The sequence below is a fragment of the Kogia breviceps genome, chromosome X, assembly GCF_026419965.1.
Source record: "Kogia breviceps isolate mKogBre1 chromosome X, mKogBre1 haplotype 1, whole genome shotgun sequence".
Taxonomy (NCBI): Eukaryota; Metazoa; Chordata; class Mammalia; order Artiodactyla; family Physeteridae; genus Kogia; species Kogia breviceps.
In genome coordinates this window covers 63,026,703-63,044,363 of record NC_081330.1, presented here as the reverse complement: position 1 = coordinate 63,044,363, position 17,661 = coordinate 63,026,703, and the positions used below count along the sequence as shown (strand labels likewise).

The window sequence follows — 17,661 nt, the reverse complement described above, 5'->3', positions numbered from 1 at the left end:
TAAGGTGTTTATTTACATTATTTGAGATCTTTCTTCTTTTTATTTTTTTAAAATTTATTTTTTTTATTTTTGGCTATGTTGGGTCTTTGTTGCTGCATGTGGGCTTTCTCTAGTTGTGGTGAGGGGGAGCTACTCTTCATTGTGGTGCACAGGCTTCTCATTGTGGTGGCTTCTCTCATTGCAGAGCATGGGCTCCAAGCACATGGGCTTCAGTAACTGTGATTTATGGACTCTAGAGTGCAGGCTCAGTAGTTGTGACGCACAGGCTTAGTTGCTCCGTGGCATGTGGGATCTTCCCGGACCAGGGATCGAACCCATGTGCTCTGCATTGGAAGATGGATTCTTAACCACTGCACCACCAGGGAAGTCTGAAAAGTCACCTTCTGTTTAAATTAGGGCATTTATAGTTTATAATACTCTGTAAGCACTACTTTTGTTGCATCCCATGTTTCTTGTTTTGTATTCATTTCATTTATTCATCTCAATATATTTTCAAAATTGTTTTGATTTACTCTTTAACCAATCAGTTATTTAGTAGGGTATTAGTTAACTTCTACATATTAGTGACTATGCCAAATTTCCTTCAGTTATTGATTTAAATTTTTATCCTTTGTATTTGTAAACATACTTTGTATGATTTAAATCCTTTTAAATTTATTTATCTTGTCAATGCTCCAGGTGCACTTGAGAAGAATGTGTATTCTACTGTTAGGAGTGTTCCATAGATGTCTGACAGATCTAGTTTGTTTATGTAGTTTATCATGTATTTTCTTTCCTTAGTGATCTTCTTTTTAGTGGTTATTTCCATTATTGAAAGTGGGGTATTGATATCTCCAACTATGTGTAATAAATTGCCTATTTCTACCTTGATTCTTTCAGTTTTTGCTTCATTTATTTGAGGGCTCTCTTTTTAGATTCATATATGTTCAGAATAGTTATATCTTACTGGTGAATTGACACTTCTAAAAAATTAAATAGTCCTCTTTGTTTTTAGTGGCATTATTTGTTTTAAAGACCGTCTTGTAAGTTATTAGTATAGTCACTCCAGGTTTTCTATGACTGCTGTTTTCATGATCTATTTCCATGCTTGTTCTATAAATCTCTTTGTATACTTGTGTATAATTTATATTCTATAGATAGAATATAGGTAGATTTTTGTTTTGTTTTGTTTTTTAATATTCATTTATTTATTATTTATTTGGTCACACTGGGTCTTAGTTGTGGCAGGCGGGCTCCTTAGTTGTGGAAGGCAAACTCTCAGTTGCAGCATGCATGTGGGGTCTAGTTCCCTGGCTAGGGATAGAACGTGGGCCCCCTTCATTGGGAGCATAGAATCTTAACCATTATGCCACCAGGGAAGCCCAGATCATGTTTTTAATCCAATTTAACAATATATTCTTTTAATAGGATTTATTTTTTAATGGAATTAACATTGATTTACATCATATGTTTTATGTGTACATTATCATTCATTTTCTGTATACAGTCAGCATGCTCACCATGAAACGTTTGGTTTCTGTCATCAGATAACTGATCCTCTTTACACATTTTGCTCTACCCCCACTCTTCTTAGCTTCTGATAACCACCAATTTGTTTTATGTATCTATATGTTCATTTGGTTTTATTTGGTTGGTTTATTTTGTTTTCTTTATATTCCACATATGAGTGAAATCATATGGTATTTGTCTTTCTTCATTGGCTTATTTCACTTAGAATGATACACTCAAGGTTCACCAACATTGTCACAAATTGCCAGATGTCTACTTTTTTTAATGGATGAGTACTATACAATTGTGTGTGTGTATGTGTCTGTGTATTACATCTTCTTTACTCATTCATCCATTGATAGGCACTTTGTTACTGTATCTTGGCTATTAAAAATAATACTGTAATGAAGATAGGGGTGCATATACCTTTTCAAGTTAGAGTTTTGGTATCCTTCGAATAAATACTGAGAGGTAGAACAGCTGGGTCATATGGTAATTTTATTCTCAATTTTTTGAGAAATATCTATAGTGTTTTCCATAGTGACTACATCAATTTACCTTCCCATCAACAAGGTACATGGGTTCTTTTTTCTCCACAACCTCTGCAACATTTGTTATTTCTTATCTTTTTTTTTATAATGGCCATTCTAATGAGTATGAGGTGATATCTCATTGTGTGTTTTGATTTGCATTTCCCTAATAATTAGTGATGTTGCACATCTTTTCATTTGCCTGCTGGCCATCTGTATTTTATTTTTGGAAAAATGTCTATTCCAATCCTCTGTCATTTTTTAAGTGAGTTGTTTGTTTTATTGGTTTTCAGTTATATGTGTTCTTCATATATTTTGTATACTGATCCCTTTTAGATATGTGATTTGCAAATATCTTCTCCCATTCTTTAGGTTTTGTTTTGTTTTGTCAATCCCTTTGTGGTGCTAAAGCTTTTTAGTTTCAGGTAGTGTCATTTGTTTATTTTTACTTTTGTTTCCCTTGCCTAAGGAGACATATTCAAAATGCTATTGCTAAGACCACTTCCCCTGTCTGATGAGATGTATCTCAAAATATATTGTTAAGACTGATGTTAACTCATGTACTGCCTATGTTTTCTTCTAGTATTTTTATGGTTTCAGGTCTTATATTCAAGTGTTTAATCCACTTTGAGTTAATTTTTGTGTATGTTATAAAATAGTGGTCTAATGTTATTTTTTTCATGTGGCTGTCCAGTTTTACCAACATCATTTACTGAAGAGAATTTCTGTCTTCACTGTATGTTATTAACTCTATTGTCACAAATTAGAAGTTCATATATGTCTGTGTTATCAGAAATAATAGACCAGAAGGCTCTAAATTCCGTTCCATTTATTTGTGTGTCTACTTTTCTGCCAACACCATGCTATTTTGATTACTGTAATTTTGTATTATAATTTGAAATCAAAGAGTGTGATACATTCTGCTTTGTTCTTTTTTCACAGGATCACTTTGGCTATTTGGGGTCTTTTATTTTCCATAGAAATTGTAGGATCTCTTTGTTCTATTTCTGTGAAAAATGTCATTGAGACATTGATAAGGATTGTACTGAATCTGTAGATTTCTTTAGGTTATATGGACTTTTTAACAACATTAATTCTTCCAGTCCATAAGCACAGAATAACTTTCCATTTACTTGAATCTTCTTCAATTGTGTTCAGTCTTATAGTTTCCAGTATACTGGACTTTCACCACCATGGTTAAATTTATTTTTATTTTTATTCTTTTTATTGTGATTGTAAATAAAACTATTTTCTTAAATTTTCTTTCTGATAGTTTGTTATTAGTGTAAGGAGTGCAACTGATTTTTGCATATTGATTTTGTTTCCCACAAATTTACTGTATTTGTTCATTATTTCTAATTGTTATTTGCTGGAGTCTTTAGGGCTTTTATAAATCCTGTCATCCATAAATAGTGACAGTTTTATTTCTGCCTTTCCAATTTGGAGGCCTTTTGTTTCTTTTTCTTGTCTAATATCTCTGGCTAGGATGTCCAATACTATGTTGAATAAAATGGTAAGAGCGGGCATCTTTTTCTTATTCCCTTACTACTGATGTCATAGAAATATCTTTCAGTTTTATATCATTGAATATGATGTTTGCTGTGGATTTTCCTGTATACAGTCTTTATTATGTTAAAGTTCATTCCTTATATAACATTTTATTGAGAGTTTTTATTATAAATAAATGTTCAATTTTGTCAAATAGTTTTCTGCATCTGCTGAGGTGATCATGTTTGATTTTTTTGTTATAAATTTAATTAATTAATTAATTAATTATTTTTATTTTTGGCTGCATTGGGTCTTCTTTGTTGTGTATGGGCTTTCTCTAGTTGTGGTGAGCAGGGGCTACTCTTCTATGAGGTGCTTGGGGTTCTTATTGCAGTGGCTTCTCTGTCACAGTGCACAGGCTCTAGGTGCATGGGCTTCAGTAGTTGTGTCATGTGGGCTCAGTAGTTGTGGCCTGTGGGCTCTAGAGTGCAGGCTAAATAGTTGTGGAGCATGGGCTTAGTTGCTCCACGGCACGTGAGATCTTCCTAGACAAGGGCTCAAACCCATTTCCCCTGCATTGGCAGGCAGATTATTATTTTTTAATTAATTAATTTTTAAAAAAAAATTTGGCTGTGCTGGGTCTTCATTTCTGTGTGAGGTCTTTCTCTAATTGTGGCAAGTGGGGGCCACTCTTCATCACGATGTGCCAGCCTCTCACTATCACAGCATCTCTTGTTGCGGAGCACAGGCTCCAGAAGCCCAGGCTCAGTAGTTATGGCTCACAGGCCTAGTTGCTCCACGGCAAGTGGGATCTTCCCAGACCAGGGCTCAAACTCGTGTCTCCTGCATTGGCAGGCAGATTCTCAACCACTGCACCAGCAGGGAAGCCCGGCAGGCAGATTCTTAATCACTGGTCCACCAGGGAGGTCTGATCATGGGTTTTTTTAATCCTTCATTTTTTTAATGTGGTATATGATATTGATTGATTTGTAGATATTGAAACATCCCTTGCATCCCTGGAATAACTCCCACTTGATCATGGTGTACGATCGTTTTAATTTATTGTCACATTCAGTTTGCACACATTATGTAGAGTTTTTGCATCTATATTTTTCAGAGATGTTGGCCTGAAACTATTCTAGTTCATTTTGCACTTGTTTGGGTTTGCTTTAATCATATTTTTGACCTTTTAAAATGAGTTGCGAAATGTTCTCTCCTCTTTCATTTTTTGGAAGAGATTGAAAGGAATAATTATTAATTCTTTTTTTTTAAACATCTTTATTGGAGTATAATTGCTTTACAATGGTGTGTTAATTTCTGCTTTATAACAAAGTGAATCAGCTATACATATACATATATCCCCATATCTCCTCCCTCTTGCGTCTTCCTCCCATCCTCCATATCCCAGCCCTCTAGGTGATCACAAAGCACCAAGCTGATCTCCCTGTGCTACTTGGCTGCTTCCCACTAGCTATCTATTTTACATTTGGTAGTATATATTAGTCCATGCCACTCTCTCACTTCGTCCCAGCTCACCCTTCCCCCTCCCCATGTCCTCAAATCCATTTTCTACATTGCATCTTTATTCCTGTCCTGTCCCTAGGTTCTTCATAACCTTTTTTTTATTCCATATATATGTGTTAGCATACTGTATTTGTTTTTCTCCTTCTGACTTAGGTATTAATTCTTATTTGAATGTTTGCTATAACTTATCAGTGAAGCCATCTGGTCCTGAAATTTTGTATCTAGGGAGGTTTTGATTACCATTTCAATCTCTCAATGTGATGATTCTATTCAGATTTTCTATTTCTTCATGATTAGTTCTTGGAAGATGGTATGATTCTAAAATTTACTTTTTTCTTGGCTATCCATTTTGTAGGCATACAGCTGTTTATAGTATTCTGCTATAATCCTCTGTGTTTCTGTACAATTCATTGTAACTACTACTCTTTTGTTTCTTTTTGTTTTATTGTTTTCTCTTTTTATCCCAGTCTAACCAAAAGTTTGTCAATTGTGTTTATTTTTTTAATCTTTTAGTTTCACTGATCTTATTCATTTTCATTTACATCTCTATTTTATTTATTGTCACTCTGACTTTATCATTTACTTCCTTCTACTGACTTAGGGCCTTGCTTTTTCTCTAGTTATTTTCAGTGTAAGATTAGATTGAATTTTTTCTTGTATCTTCAGTTAGGCCTGTATTGCTATAGACTTTATTTAGTACAGATTTTGCTGCTCCCATAGATTTTGGATTTTATATTTCCATTTTTATTTGTCTCCAGGTGTTTTTAATTTGTTTTTTCACCCATTGTTTGTATATTAACATGTTGTTTAGTCATATATCTGTGATTTGTCTAGCTTTCTTCTTGTAGTTGATTTCTAGCTTCACACCATTTTAGTCAGAAAAGATACTTAATATGATTTCAAACTTCTTAAATTTATTGAGATTGTTTTGTGTCCCAACATATGGTCTACCCTTGAGAATATTCCATGTGTACTTGAGAGGAATGTGTATTCTGATGCTTTGGGATGGAGTGTTCTGTATAAATCTGGTAATTTTTTTCTGGTCTAATGTTTCATTTAAGGGCATTGTTTTCTTGTTGACTTTCTATCTGGATGATCTATATTTTGGATGTTAAATTTCCATACTGTTACGGTATTGTTGTCAGTTTCTCTCTTTAGTTCTAGTTAGCAATAATTACTTTATGTATTTTGGTCCTCCTATGTTAAGTGCATATATATATATTACTAAATCTTATGTCTTCTTGATGAATTGTTTCTTTTGTCATTATATAACATCCATATTTTCTCTTGTTATGTACTTTGTCTTGAAGTCTACTTTATTTGATACGAGTATGGCTACCTCCATTTACTTTTGGTGGCCATTTGCTTGGAATATGATTTTCCTTCCCTTTACTTTGAGACTATGTTTACCTTTAGACCTGAGTCTTCTGGAGGCAGCACTTAGTTGTGTCTTATTTTTTTTAATTCATGCAGCCACTTTGTATTTTTTCTTCACTGAAATACAGTTGATTTACAATTTTGTGTTAGTTTCTGGTATATTCTTTACCATTACAGTTTATTACAAGGTATTGAATAAACAATACAGTGCTATACAGTAGGACTTTGTTGTTTATGTATTTTATTTTATATATCATAGTTTTATCTGCTAATTGCAAACTCCTAATTTGTACCTCCTTCTCCCCCACTTTGGAAACATAAATTTGTTTTCTACATCTGTGAGTCTGTTTCTGTTTTGTAAATAAGTTCATTTGGATCTTATTTTAGATTTCACATATAAGTGATATCACATGATATTTGTCTTTATCTGTCTGACTTACTTCACTAAGTATGATGATCTCTATGTCCATCCATGTTGCTGCAAATGTTATTGTTTCATTCTTTTTTATGGCTGAGTACTATTCCATTATATATATATATATATATATTTATTTATTTATTTATTTATTTATTTATTTTTTTGGGGGGTGGGGTCATTGTTGATATATGAGAACTTTGAGATCTTAGTACTTCCATTTTATTGTTTGTTTTCTGGTTGCCCTATATCTTCATTGTTTCTATTTTTTGTGTGTTTCTCTCTGCCCATTTAGTTTGGTAAGTTTCTATGATGTTTTTCTTAGCATCCTCTTCTTTATTGCTTTGTGTCTCTGCTGTAGATTTTTGTTTTGTGGTTACCATAAGGTTGGTTTAAAAAGTGTCATAGGGGCTTCCCTGGTGGTGCAGTGGTTGAGAATCCGCCTGCCAATGTAGGGGACATGGGTTCGTGCCCCGGTCCAGGAAGATCCCACATGTCGCAGAGTGGTTGGGCCCGTGAGCCATGGCCGCTGAGCCTGTGCATCTGGAACCTGTGCTCCACAATGGGAGAGGCCACAACAGTGAGAGGCCCATGTACCACCAAAAAAAAAAAAAAAAGTGTCATAGATAAAATAACCTTTTCTGCTGATAGCATCTTATTCTTTTCAAGAAAATAAATTTATTATTTTTATTTGCCCATACCTGTTCCTTCCTTTTTCTATTCCAATTTTTATGTTTTTCTATCAAAAATTATTCCTTTTAATGTTGTGAATTTGTTACCAAGAGAAGTAGATATTGGGTTGTTTTTTTAGTGAATTTTGTGGTTCTATCTGTTGGTCACCTTACTCAAAGTTTTGTGTACTTTTCCTCTTCGTTTCTTGCCGAAGAGCTCCTTTAATCACATTTCATAAGACAGGTTTAAAGCTGATAAAATCCTCCAGTGTTTGTTTGTCTCAGAAAAATGATATTTTCTCCTTCATATGTGAAGAATAAATTTCATGGATAGATTATTTTTGGCTGAGAGTTATTATCATTCAATATTTTGAGTATGCCATTCGACACTCTCCAGATCTGTACAGTCTCTACTGAGAAATTTCCCAATAGTCTAATGTGGGTATCTTTATAGGTTACTGTCATCTTTCCCTGCTTGCCATTATCATTCTTTTTGTTAATTTTTATTTTCTTTTAGAGTATAGTTGATTAGCAATGTTTTGTTGGTTTCAGGTGTACAGCAGAGTGATTCAGTTATACATAAACATGTATGAATTCTTTAAAAAGTTCTTTTGTCATTTAGGTTATTACAGACTATTGAGTAGTGTTTCCTGTGTGATACAGTATGTCCCTGTTGGTTATCAATTTTAAATACAGCAGTGTGTAACTCTCAATCCCTCCCTCCCACCCTGCCCTCAGTAACCATAAATTTGTTCTTCAAGCCTGTGAGTCTGTTTCTATTTTTGTAAATAATTTCATTTATTTATTTTTTTTGTTTCTTCATATACACAATGTCATGTGATATTTGTCTTTCTCTTCCTGACTTACTTCACTTAGTACGATAATCTCAAGGTCCATCCATGTTGCTGCAAATGGCATTATTTCATTCCATTTTGTGGCTGAGTAGTATTCCACTGTATATATGTACCACCTCTTCTTTATTCATTCATCTGTCATTGGACATTAAGGTTGCATCCAAGACTTGGCTATTGCAAACAGTGCTGCAAAGAACATTGGGGGTGCATGTATCCTTTTGAATTATAATTTTCTCCTGATATATGACCAGGAGTGGTATTGCTGGATCATATGGTACTTCTATATTTAGTTTTTTAAGGAACATCCATACTGTTCTCAATATGGCTGTACCAATTTCCATTCTAATGAACAGTGTCAGAGGGGTCTCTTTTCACCACACAGTCTCCAGCATTTATTGTTTGTAGACTTTTTGCTAATAACCATATTAACTAGTGTGAGCAGATATCTCACTATAGTTTTGATTTGAATTTCTCTAATAACTGGTGATGTTGAGAATCTTTTCATGTGCCACATGGCCATCTGTATGTCTTCTCTGGGGAAATGTCTATTTAAGACTTCTGCCCATTTTTCATTGGGTTGTTTATTTTTTTATTTTTATTTTTGATGTTGAGCCACATGAGCTGTTTGTAAATTTTGGAGATTAATCTTTCCTAAATTGTATCATTTACTAATATTTTCTCCCATTCAGTGGGTTGTCTTTTTGTTTTGTTTCATGGTTCCGTTTGCTGTGCAATAGGTTTGAGTTTAATTAGGTCCCATTTATTTATTTTTGTTTATATTTCTATTAGTCTAGGTGATGGATTGAAAAAGATATTGCTACGATTTATGTCAAAGGGTGTTCTGCCTATGTTTTCCTCTAAGTGTTTTATAGTGTCTAGTCTTACATTTAGATGTCTAATCCGTTTAGAATTTATTTTTTTGTTTATGGTGTTAAAGAATATTCTAATTTCTCTTTTTCTTCCATGTAGCAGTCTAGTTTTCCCAACACCATATATTGAAGAGACTGTCATTTATCCACTGTATAGCCTTGTCTCCTTTGTCATAGATTAATTCACCATAGGTACATGGGTTTATTTCTGGGCTTCTTATCTTGTTCCATTTATCTATATTTCTGTTTTTGTTCAAATACCATACAGTTTTGATGACTGTAGCTTTGTAATATAGTCTGAAGCCAGTGACCTGATTCTTTCTTCATCTCTGTTTTTCTTTCTCAAGCGTGCTTTAGCTATTTGGGGTCTTTTGTGTTTCCATACAAATTTTCAGATTTTTTGTTGTACTTATGTGAAAAATGCCATTGGTAATTTGATGGGGAATGCATTAAATCTGTAGGTTGCCATGGGTAGCATAGTCATTTTGACAATATTGAGTCTTCCAATCTAAGAATATGGTATGTCTTTACATCTGTTTCTGTCATCTGCAATTTCTTTCATTAGTGTCTTATAGTTTTCTGAGGACATGTCTTTTGCCTCCTTACATAGGTTTATTTCTAGGTTTGTTTTTTTGGGTTTTTTTTTTTTTTTTTTTTTTTATGCAGTAGTAAGTGGGATTGTGTCTTGAATTTCTATTTTTGATCTTTCATTCTTAGAGTATAGAAATGTAATAGATTTTGGTGTAATTGTTTTTAACCTGCAAATTTACCAAATTCATTGATGAATGAATTTTCTGGTAATGTCTTTAGGATTTTCTATATACAATATCATGCCATCTGCAAACTGTGAGTATTTTACTTTTTCTTTCCAATTTGGATTCCTTTTATGTCTTTTTCTTCTCTGATCACCAATGGCTAGGACTTCCAAATCTATGTTGAATTAAAGTGGTAGACTGAACATCCTTGTCTTGTTCCTGATCTTACAAGAAGTGCTTTCAGGTTTTTACCATTGAGTACAATGTTAGCTCTGGGTTTGTCATATATGGTCTTAATTATGTTGAGGTATGTTCCCTCTATGCCCACTTTCTGGAGAATTTTTTTCATAAATGGGTTTTGAATTCTGTCCTAATATTTTCTGCATCTATTGAGATGATCATATGGTTTTTATTCTTCAATTTGTTGATGTGGTTTTTCTCTTTGATTGATTTGCAGATATTGAACAATACTTGCATCACTGGTGTAAATCCCACTTGATCCTGTTGCATGATCTTTTTGTTGTTTTGATGTATTTGATTTGCTAGCATTTTGTTAAGGACTTTTGCATCTATGTTCATCAGTGATATTGGCCTGTAATTTTCTTTTTGTTGTGGTATCTTTCCCTTTATTTATTTATTTATGTATTTATTTTTGTCAGGGTGATATTGGCCTTATAGAACAAGTTTGGGAGTATTCCTTCCTCTGCAATTTTTTGGAAGAGTTTGAGAAGGATAGGTCTTACCTCTTCCCTAAATGTTTAATGGAATTCACTTGTGAAGTCATCTGGTCCTGTACTTTTGTTTGTTGAAAGATTTTTCATTGCAATTTCATTTTCATTACTTGTTATTGGTCTACTTATATTTTCTATTTCTTCCTGGTTCAGTCTTAAGTTATTGTACCTAAGAATTTGTGCATTTCTTCTAGGTTGTCCATTTTTTTGGCATATATTTTTTTGCAGTATTCTCTTATGATCTTTTGTATTTCTGCGGTGTTTGTTGTAACTTCTCCTTTTCATTTCAAATTTTATTGATTTCAGCCCTCTCCCTCTTTTTCTTTATGAAGCTGGCTAAAGACTTATCATTTTTTATTTTATCTTTTCAAAGAACCAGATTTAGTTTCATTGATCTTTTCTATTGTTCGCCTCTATTTCATTTATTTCTTCTCTGATCTTTATGATTACTTTCCTTGTACTAACTTTGGGTTTGTTTGTTCTTCTTTCTCTTTTTGCTTTAGCTGTAAGGTTAAGTTTTTTATTTGAGATTTTTCTTGTATCCCTAGGTAAGACTGTATTGCTCTAAATTTCCCTCTTAGAACTTTTTTTGTCATGTCTCATATGTATTGGATAATTTTGCTTTTGTTTCCATTTGGCTTTAGGTATGTTTTAATTTCCACTTTGATTTCTTAAGTGATTCATTGATTGTTTAGAAGCATATTTTTTGACCTCCATGTGTTTTTGTATCTTACAGTTTTTTTTCCTGTAGTTAATTTCTAATCGCATAACATTGTGGTTGGAAAAGATGCTTGATACTATTTCAATTTTCTTAAATTTACCGAGGCTTGATTTGTGATGCAATATGTGATCTATCCTGGAGAATGTTTCCTGTGCACTTGTGAAGAAAGTGTATTCTGTTGCTTTTGCATAGAATGTCCTATAAATATCAATTAATTCTGTATAGACTAATGCATCATTTAAGGCTTGTGTTTCCTTATTAATTTTCTGTCTGTATTATCTGCTCAGTAATGAAACTGGGGTCTTAAAGTCCCACACTATTATTGTGTTGCTGTTGACTTCTCTTTTTTGACTGTTAGTATTTGCCCTATATATTGAGGTGCTTGTATGTTGAGTGCATATATATTTAAAATCATTATATCTTATTCTTGGGTTGATCCCTTGATCATTATGTAGTGTCCTTCTTTGTGCCTTGTAACATACTTTACTTTAAAATCTAATTTTTCTGATATGAGTATAGCTACTCCAGCTTTCTTTTGATTTCCATTTGCTTGGAATAACATTTTCCATCTCCTCACTTTCAGTCTGCATGTGTCCCAAGATCTGAAGTGGGTTTCTTCTAGACAGCATGTATATGGCTCTTGTTTTTGTATCCAATCAGCCAGTCTATGCATTTAATCTGTTTATGTTTAAGGTAATTATTGATACCTTTGTACTTACTGCCATTTTGTAAATTACTTTGCATTTGTTTTTGTAGGTGTGTTCCCTTCCTTTTTTGTTCTCTTCTATTGTGATTTGATGATTAACTTTAGTGTTGTGTTTGGATTCCTTTTTCATTTTTGTGTGTCTATCTATTGTAGATTTTTGGTTTGCAGTTACTGTAAGGTTTTGATATAGCAGTATATATACAAAGAAGAATGTTTTAAGTTGTTTGCCTTTTAATTTCAAATACGTTTCCAATATCTTGCATTTGTGCTCTCCTCTTCTCACAATTTCTGGTTTGATATCATATCAATGTGCAGATGATTTCCTACCTTTATTGTATGTTTGTCTTTACTAGTGAGGCTTATCATTCATAATTTTATTCTTCCCTGCTGTAGCCTTTTCTTTTCCACCTAGAGAAATTCCTTTAGTATTTGTTGCAAATCTGGTGTGGTGGTTCAGAATTTTCTTAGCTTTTGCTTTTCTGTAAAGCTTATGATTTTCCCTCAAACTTGAACGAGAGCCTTGCTGGGTATAGTATTTTTGGTTGTAGGTTCTTCACTTTCATCACTTTAAACATATAATGCCACTTCCTTCTTGCCCTGATAACTTCTGCTGAGAAATCAGCTAATAACTTTATGGGAATTACTTTGTACATTATTTGTTACATTTCCTCCATTACTTTAAACATTTTTTCTTTATCTTTAATTTTTATCAGTTTGATTACTCTGTGTCTCAGTGTGTTCCTCCTTGGTTATATTCTGCCTAGGACTCTCTAGGCTTCCTGGACTTGGATGACTGTTTCCTTTCCCATGTTAGGGAAGTTTTCAGCTATTATCTCCTCAAATATTTTCTCAGGTCCTTTCTCTTTCTCTTCTCCTTCAGGGAACCCTATAATGTGAATTCTGTTGTGTTTAATGTTGTCCCAGAAGTCTCTTACACTGTCCTCATTTCTTTTCATTTTTTTTTTGTTATACTTTTCTGCAGCAGTGATTTACACCATTCTGTCTTCCAGCTCACTTATCTATTTTTCAACCTCAGTTATTCTGCTGTTGATTCCTTCCAGTGTATTTTTTATTTCACTTATTGCGTTGTTTATATCTGTTTGTTTGTTCTTCAGTTCTAAGTCTTCCTTAACATTTCTTGTATCCTCTCAATCTGTGCCTCCATTTTTTTTCTGAGATTTTGGATCATCTTTACTATTGTCACTTTGAATTATTTTTCATGTAGATTGCCTATCTCCACCCACTTAGTTGTTCTTCTGGTTTGTTTTTTTTCTTCTTCCTTCATCTGGAACATATTCCTCTGCTGTCTCGTTTTGGCTAACTTTCTGTGGTTGTGATTTCCATTCCACAAGCTGTAAGATTGTAGAAATTCTTGTTTCTGCTTTCTGCCCCCTAGTAGGCGAAACAGTCTAAGAGGCTTGTGCAGGCGTACTGATGGGAGGGACTAGTTCCCTGCCCACTTGTGGGTGGAGCTGGGTCTTGTCCCTCTGGGGGATAGGGTCCTGTCAAGGAGTGTGTTTATCAGGCAGTTGTTTATTCAGTGAGAGTTTAAGCAGCCTGTCTGCTGTTGGGTGGGGTTGTGCTCCTGCCCTGTTGGTTGTTTGGCATGAGGCATCCAAACACAAGCCTACAGGCTATTGTGTGGAGCCAGGTCTTGGGGAGGAAGTGGCAGCCTCCATGAGGCCTCACACCAATGAGTACTCACCAGAACTGCTGCCACCACCATTCTTGTCCCTGCAGTGAGCCACAGCCATCCCCCACCTCCATTGGAGACTTTCCAATACTAGCAGGTAATTCTGGCCCAGTCTCTTATGAGGTCACTACTTCTTTTCCTGGGTCCTGTTGGGCATAAGACCTTGTGTCTGACGTCCAAGACTGTAGCTTGTGTTTCCCCCAATCCTGTGGAATTCCTACCATCAAACCCCACTGGCCTTCAAAGCCTGATTCTCTGGGGGCTCCTCCTCCTATTGTCAGACTCCCAGGTTTGGGAGCCTGATGTAGGGCTTATAACTTTCACTGCTGTTGTCAAACTCCCATGGTATAATAGTTTTCCAACTGTGGCTCACCCACCTGGCATGTATGGTGTTTGATTTATCATGATTGCACTCCTCCTACTATCTCGCTATGTCTTCTTCTTTGCCTTTTGAAGTAAACTATTTTTTGGTAGTTTCCAGTGTTTATTTGTCAGTGGTTATTCAGTAGTTAATTGTGATTTGGTGGTTTCCATAAGAAGGGGTGAACTCATGTCCTTCTACTCTATCGTCTTTATTCCTCTCTGTTTAGCCCTTTACCTTTTTGTCTTGCTCATTCTGTCAGCTGCAGACTGGCTCCTTTTATAGTCACAAGATGCCTTGGTGTTTAAAGTGCCCAAAGGTCTCTGATACTCTAAAGGAAGAGCAAAAAAAGGAGAGCATCTTTTCTCCTTTTACACCAAAATGTTGCCTGCAATGAAAGCTAGAGGATTTTGTAGTACCTGTATACTTTGATCTCAAAGATGAATCCAGAGGGTCCTCTTTTCTTCTAAATATTTTTCTGTAAGGGCAGCGTTCATGTTACAAGATGGAAGCCTGAGAATCTCTGTTGGGAGGAATCCTCATTTCCAGCTCTTCTAGTTTCCTGGTGGAAGGCATTTCTCTTAATATATCATTCTTTCTTTATCAATGCCTTTTGAGAGTTTTGTTATAATGTTTCTCAGAAAAGGTCTCTATGTTGAGGTGATTAGGTGTTCTCTTTGCTTCATGGACTTATATATCCAGGTTCTTCCTCAGGTTTCAGAAGGTTTCAGCTACTATTTCTTTAAATAAGCTCTCTGCTCCCCTTTTCCTTACTTGTTATTCTGGCATACCCATTTTCTTGTTTCCTTTTCTAATGGAATTGAATAGTTCTTGTAGAATTTCTTTATTTTAAAAAAATCCTAGTTTTTTTCCCCTCTTCTACCTGAAACATTTCTAGATTTCTATGTTCGAGCTCACTAATTCTTTTTTCCAAACAGTCTGCATTATTTCCCATACTTTCTAATGCATTCTTCATTTATTGAGTTCTTCACCTCCATAATTTCTTATTTTTTAGCATTTCAATCTCTTTGGTAAAGTATTACTTCTGTTCATTAATTTTATTCCTGACCCATTTATACTGTCTTTCTGAGTTGTCTTATAGCTCAATGAGTTTCTACATTGCAACTATTTTGGAATCACTATCAGTTATATCACAATCTTCCATACTTTTATGTTTGGCTTATGGAGCATTGTCATTTTCTTTCAGTGATATTGTTTTTCCATGGTTTTTCATGGTGCTTGATGAGTTTTTTTTCTGCCAACACATTTAAGATGGCAAACACCTTTTTTATTTAGGTAAAGCTTTGTTTACTTTGATTCTAGCAATTCAAGAAATTGGTAATTAGAGGTCTTGCTTTTGTTTTATAGTCAGTATTGCTATAAAACAAGTGTTTCCTTCCTCTTATGTGAACTGCCTCTGTCTATATTTGAGAATTGTAACTTTTTACCCTCCACCACCTCTGCTACAGGTGTGGCTAGCACCCTTGTAATCACCATTTTTGCCTTCAGGGTCACTGAAGCCTTGATGCTGACAGTGTCACTGCTGTTGCTGGTTTTACCACCAGGGTCACTATGATTGCAGGTATTTCTACTGTATCTGGGATTTTCTGGGTCAGACACAATTCCACTATGGCAGGGGGAAGGAGAAGATAGGGTGGGAGCTGGGGTCATAGGTACCTCTATTGTGTTTGTAGTGTTAGGTTTGTGCAAACTGCTGCCACTGGCAGGGAGGCCACAGTTGCTGTTGCAGGTGCTGCTGAAGCTGTAGGGACTATGGCTGTGGGGTCTTCCACCATGACTCTCCAGTTCCCTATGGCCTTGAGTAGTACTGTGGCCAGAAGGCTGGTTTCATCTATACTGCCTCCACTGCTGTTACCAGGTTCTCTGGTGCTGCAAACTCAACCACTATGGTATGGTACTGCAAGCACTGACTCCCCTGTTTTTTTTTTTTTTTTTTTTGGTTTTTAAAAATATCTTTATTGGAGTATAATTGTTTTACAATGGTGTGTTAGTTTCTGCTTTATAACAAAGTGAATTGGTTATACATATACATATGTTCCTATACCTCTTCCCTCTTGTGTCAACCTCCCTCCCACCCTCCATATCCCACCCCTCTAGGTGGTCACAAAGCACAGAGGTGATCTTCCTGTGCTATGCGACAGCTTCCCACTAGCTATCTAATTTATATTTGGTAGTGTATATATGTCCATGCCACTCTCTCACTTCATCACAGCTTACCCTTCCCCCTCCTTATATCCTCAAGTCCATGCTCTAGTAGGTCTGTGTTTTATTCCCGTCCAACCAATAATCTCTTCATGACATTTTTTTCTTAGATTCCATATATATGTGTTAGCATACAGTATTTGTTTTTCTCCTTTTGACTTACTTCACTCTGTATGACAGACTCCAGGTCTATCCACCTCATTACAAATAACTCACTTTCATTTCTTTTTATGGCTGAGTAATATTCCATTGTATATATATATATATATATATATATATATATATATATATATATATGCCACATCTTCTTTATCCATTCATCTGTTGATAGACACTTAGGTTGCTTCCATGTCCTGACTATCATAAGTAGAGCTGCAATGAACATTTTCGTACATGACACTTTTTGAATTATGGTTTTCTCAGGGTATATGCCCAGTAGTGGGATTGCAGGGTCGTATGGTAGCTCTATCTGTAGTTTTTAAAGGAACATCCATACTGTTCTCCATAGTGGTTGTATCAATTTACATTCCCACCAGCAGTGCAAGAGTGTTCCGTTTTCTCTACACCCACTCCAGCATTTATAGTTTCTAGAGTTTTTGATGATGGTCATTCTGACTGGTGTTAGATGACATCTCACTGTAGTTTTGATTTGCATTTCTCTAATGATTAATGATGTTGAACATTCGTTCATGTGTTTGTTGGCAATCTGTATATCTTCTTTGGAGAAATGTCTATTTAGGTCTCCTGCCCATTTTTGGATTGGGTTGTTTGTTTTTTTGTTATTGAGCTGCATGAGTTGCTTATAAATTTTGGAGATTAATCCTTTGTCAATTGCTTCAATTGCAACTATTTTCTCCCATTCTGAGGGTTGTCTTTTGATCTTGTTTATGGTATCCTTTGCTGTGAAAAAGCATTTAAGTTTCATTACGTCCCATTTGTTTATCTTTGTTTTTATTTCCATTTCTCTAGGAGGTGGGTCAAAAAGGATCTTGCTGTGATTTATGTCATAGAGTGTTCTGCCTATGTTTTCCTCTAAGAGTTTGATAGTGTCTGGCTTTACATTTAGGTCTTTAACCCATTTTGAGTTTATTTTTGTGTGTGGTGTTAGGGAGTGTTCGAATTTCATACTTTTACATGTAGCTGCCCAGTTTTCCCAGCAATACATATTGAAGAGACTGTCTTTTCCCCACTGTGTATCCTTCCCTCTTTAGCAAAGATAAGGTGACCATATGTGTGTGGGTTTATCTCTGGGCTT

At 35.0% G+C, this 17,661-nt stretch overlaps 1 pseudogene; it reads right to left on the bottom strand.

Moving 5' to 3' along the window:
* LOC131748439 (ubiquitin carboxyl-terminal hydrolase 44-like) overlaps nt 1-15,854 on the bottom strand; it is a 178,655-nt pseudogene extending 162,801 nt beyond the window's left edge.
* Nucleotides 15,855-17,661: the final 1,807 nt, after the last annotated feature.